The 5,269-nt window shown below is 40.9% G+C and overlaps 1 pseudogene; it reads left to right on the forward strand.

The window, feature by feature from the left end:
- The first annotated feature begins 3,280 nt into the window (after nt 1–3,280).
- LOC111814640 lies at nt 3,281–3,586 on the forward strand (annotated as a pseudogene).
- Nucleotides 3,587–5,269: the final 1,683 nt, after the last annotated feature.

Genomic DNA, 5,269 nt, shown 5'->3' on the forward strand with positions numbered 1-5,269 from the left:
AAATTTTAATTTCTTTCAAAGTAGAAAAACAAGGACCGGCCATATCGTCTACAAGCAGGCACAGGCGCTGGGAATTTGATCCCCGGGCCTGCTGGGTCGGCCCCATCCCTGGGGCATGGGGGTGCATGCCTGTAATCACAGTTCTTAGGAGGGTGTAAACAAGAGGATCACTAGGAGTCTGATCTAGTGCTGAGACCCTGAACACCCTCTAGACCCTTCCCTAAAATACAAAAAAAAGTAGAAAAACTAATGGAGCAATTTTAAGAAAGATATCAATTATGGCTCTGTGTGTAGGGGGGGCCAACTCAGCCTGCCTAAGGGCAGGGCTGGCGTGTGGCTTCAGAGATTGAGCTGTGGTCCCTGCGCTTGTCTAAGCAGGCCCTTTAAACTGCTGAGCTATCTTGCTAGCCCCAATTTTGACATTTGTTTTTCACATTAATTTTGTTCTGACTTTTGTCCTTTAGCAGTGATGTGACTATAAATTTTAAGCAAAACTAATACTTTATGTAATTGGTTTTTCTCAATTGATTTAGCTTAAGCAGTGTTGTGTTTCCAATTAGTAAAATGAAGTGTGCTGCTTCTTTGTTTCTGAGTTTCTGACACTTATGTCTGGGTCCTACTCACTTCTCTTTGATGTTTGCCTTGCCCTGGACAATGAAAATCAGAATTAAAGGGAAAAAAAGAAAACCAGAATTATTAAGAAAGCAAAGCTGAGGGTGGAGAAATTTATCCTGTGTTACATTTACTTCTCCTTCCCACATGTAATAGTAACACAATCTTCTTTAAGAACTAACATTTGCATCTATCCTTAAACTTTGGAGTTACTGAAACTTTTCTAGAAATCCAGGATAAATAAAAGAAACACTCAGTTGTGTCCATTCAGTTCAAGACTAGTGATAGATTGGACTGCAAAGACAGTTTCTCAAAAAAAAAAATTCTCCAAATCTTGGGGGTTATCCTGCTGTGTTCCCTATGAGAAGATCCTTCACTATATAAATAGGACAAAGGCATATTTCATGTTTAACATTTGTACTTTTCCTTTTTTCATTTTTATGTTGTTGATATTTTCATTTTAATACTTGTGTAATGGGAAGAAAATGCTTAAAAGGAAAGAGAAAAATTGAATGAGGAAAAACAGCAAAGAGGGAAGGGAAAAGGAAAAATAAATAGGAGAAGGTTTGTGTGAATTTCTTTTCCAGAGACACTGCCAGACATGGAAATTAAATGCAGCATAGCGACAGAGTGGTTAATCTGGCAGAAGAAATTTTGAAGCAGTCAAATGTTGAAGCAGTGATGTGGATATTGTTGGGAGCTTTTAGTCAAATTCATGTTAAGAATCAAAAGCAAAAAGCCAAAAAGTATGATATAAAGTGCTGTGAAGTTAGCCAGAAAGGAAGTGACAATAAATCTGGAGTACAAAATAGAGCTGGGAGGATCTCCATGATGGTGAAGAAACAAGACAATAGAAAAGACGGTCTGCCGGCATCGCAGGAGGCAGCAGATCTCCGATGGCTTTAGCCTCAGAATTCAATGGTGACTGATTTGGCATTGAGGAGAAAGCCACAGTGCACCATGTTCTAGAATGGTCACAACAGATTCCAGAATGGTATGGACATGGACAATTTGTTACTCAGAATCAGGGTCAGAGTGCTCAGTGATCCATGCACTCGACCATGACAGCCATGAGAGCGGAAGCCCTGGCTACTGCCCCAGATGACAGCCAACCTTGGTATTATCCACATGGCACTGGTTTTAAGCAAATGACAAAAGCAGTTCTTAGGTTAAAAAGAATTCCACCTAAATTCAGAAGACCTGGAAGGCCAGGCTGTATGCCCCTATTAGAGTGGAGTGTGAAGCACAGAGTGAGAAGCCGAATGTGCAAAGCAAACACCAAAATCTTGTAAAAGTCAGAAACATGCATTGCCTGAGAAAGACTGAAAGGAGAAAGCAAAGCAATCCCTAGAAAAAAGCCATGGGAGCTTCAACCTGCAGCAATTCCATGGAGGTTGAGCTACATGAAGCTCACAGTTTTCCACAGTGTTCCACAAGAAACTATAGGACTTAATGTTTAAACTTCTGGATTTTGGACTTGCTTTGGTCCCAATGCTTGCTATCCAGATGTTTATGCCTTTTGGAATGGTGCTGTTTTTTCTTGTGCCATTGAACATTAAAAGTGTTTAAATTTAAAAAATTTAGGGGTGATGGATATTAATGAGATGACATTTAATTATCTTACCTAGTCTGGAAATAAGACAGATGGTTCTTTTCATTTGTACAGGGATTTGGAGCTAAGAATTTGTCTTAGGTCTCAAATGAGACTTGGGACTTGGAGATTTTAACAATGCTAAAACTGTTAGAACTTTGAAAACTCATAGAGATGGACGAAAATGTATTTTGCTTAAAAGGATTAACATGAGTCTTTGGGGTGCCAGGGTTGGAATGTTACAGTTTGTAGATAGTGTCCCCTAAAATCTCATGCAGTCATTGGAGTGGCTTCTAGAGATTGTGATTAATTTATGATTCAATGCTCAAAGTTATGGGTGTAAATGGAAGAATGCATAACACTCACAGCACCAGGGAGGTAACTCAGTAGATTATGTGCTTGCCTGGCAAGCACAGGGTCCTGAGTTCAATCCCCAGTACCAAAAAAAAAAAAAAAAAAAAAACCCTCTCACAGATGTATATGTTCTCCACAAACATTTTGCCAGATGTTGGATTTTTTCTACAGGAATAACCCATATCTTCATTCCTGAAAGAGCTGGGCAAGTTCTCATTCTGCTGTTCTGCTGGGATTTGGTTGTGTCATTCCCTGTTGACCTTAATCAGAGAACACAATAATTCTCAGAGTTCCCCTAAGAGTTCTGCTCTTTACCCATGATCATGTTAACCTCCATTATGGATCAACAACCCAATTTCTCCATCGTAGTCTATACCAGTCCTGTCCAAGACCATCATAACTTCTTGTGTAGCATGACAGCTTGCAGGCATGAGAATCCCAGTGGTGCTGATGACTTTTCAGATTCCAGGTTGATGGAATCATTGCTGTTCTTGTCACTTTGTGTAACTGACTTGTAGAACAAAAACACACATTGCAAAGAAACCAGAAGGAAAATTTTTGCTAGTTTGCTCTCAAATGTAATAGGAAATTATACCATTCCAATTCATACCTGTTTGTGGAATTTTGACCTCAAGAATCTTAGCTTTAGGGTGCAGTAGAACCCTGAAGTGAGCAAGGTCTCAAGGTGGTCAGAGCCATAGAATATCAGCAGTTCGTTCCTCTATGCATGCCAAATGGATTGTGGGGAAGGTGACTGGCACAGCAATGCAAAACACTGATAAGGTGAGAGTGACCAGACTTGTTCTGGATCCTTGCTTTTTAAAGTATTTTAATAAGTGGAAAACCTACTTTGCTCACGATGCCCTTCAGCAACGCACTGTTGAAGATATTATACTTCTCAAAGTTTTACCTGTTCTGCGAACAAACCACATGAAACGTGAACTGGTTAAGGTCATCTTTGAAGTGGGCAGAATAATAGAACCAGTATCAGGAAAACCCTGTGCAGGAAGCAGCTACCTGGAGAGTTGAATCAGCTCGGAAACAACTGAGCTCAGCAAAACTGTGGAAGTACTCAACATCTCAGCACAGTGAAGGGCAGGAAGAAGGAGACAGGGAAAGAGTTCTAAATTTAATTACAAACTGTATCAAATTCTCTCGTGGCATTTATGAAATAGCAAAGGACTTATTTCAATTAAAAAAAGAATCTTAGGGGCTGGTGAGATGGCTCAGTGGTCTAAAGCACCTACTTAGAACAAGCTTCGCACAAGGACCACGGTTCAATCCCCCAGCACCACATGCCAGCCAGCCGCGCCCCCTGGTGGGCTGAGCTGGCCACACACACACACACACACACACACACACACACACACACTAAAATAAAATACATGAACTTTAAAAAAATAAAGAAAAAAGACTCTTAGCTTTGGGAGAAGTACTACCATATATTCGGTAATAATTAAAAGTATACTTTGCTTCACTCAAATGAAAGCTCCTATGTGATAAATAAACTTATGTGCCTGCTTTATTTCACTCAGTATTTTATTTTTAGGTGCATATGTACAAAAGGAATGATCAAGAGTAGATACAAGGTGGACAAGAGGATGAATATCTCCTAATGGGGAAAGAATCCGCAGGAAGAATGGCAAAGGGGTCAGGAAGAAGAGCAGGGAAAATTAGCACAATAGAGATATTCCAGGTACATGGCCCTTCAGTGCATGTAGATGTTACATGGCATAGCATGAGCTGCAACCAATAATATCAACAAGAATGAAAATCAGGGCAGGGTAACTAGGGAAGGAGGAAAGGATGTCATGAGGGCAAAATGAAGGGGAACAGGATCATCAGGAGAAGCAAGCTGCAGCATGTACTTGTACCCACACCCCAAGTTGCTGGTAAGTGGCCTGTGCTGGAAACATACACAAAACACATTTTTAAGCTACACAAAGTCTTCTGGAAAACTTGGGTTTAGCCCTCAGATATGGTAAAATAAAAGCACTGTCGTTGCATCATCAAAAGATTATTTCAACATCATGTGATCCAGCTGCTTCTGAAAGATCGGGAAATGCTAAGACCAGTGAATTCCATCAACTTCAGCCCGTTGCCATGCTTCTTTAACCTTGAACTGTACTCTGATGTCTGAAGCATAGCTGTGAAAATAGGCTGATGAATGAGCCCTTCTCTATGTCCATAGGGATTAGTCTACAGATAAATTCCATGACAAAAGACAGTTCTGTATTCTGTGTGTGTTAACTTCAGGAAGAAAAACTGATTCCTCTTTCATGGCAGTAGTAATCAGCCACAGCAAGTCTGTCTCCAGGGTGCAGGCTAAGCACCATGGGGAATGTTGCCAGGGAAGGCCCTCAGGGTTCCTTTCTGTGCCAGGAGGGTGAGCATCCAGCCGCCGTGCCACTCTGGCCACGTCGCCCTGGGTGAGCTGCAGGCCAGGAACCATGGCACGTGTTGATGATCTCAGGACAAGAAGCCACATTTGGCACAGCCACATTTGACACAGTTGTGGTCACCAATAGCCTAAGCCTATGGTTATCTATCTCAAGTCTCAAACACAAGTGTGACTTATTTCCTAAATTCATAAAAGTTGAATCTTCTTTCATTAATGTCCATCACCCCTGCTTCTTTCAAACCTTGCTGGTGTCAGTGAGCTGGACCTTTCTATAAGTAATGTAATATCTTTTTCATTTTTTTTCAAAATAA

The sequence above is a fragment of the Octodon degus genome, unplaced genomic scaffold (genome assembly GCF_000260255.1).
Source record: "Octodon degus isolate 3935 unplaced genomic scaffold, OctDeg1.0 scaffold00388, whole genome shotgun sequence".
Taxonomy (NCBI): domain Eukaryota; kingdom Metazoa; phylum Chordata; class Mammalia; order Rodentia; family Octodontidae; genus Octodon; species Octodon degus.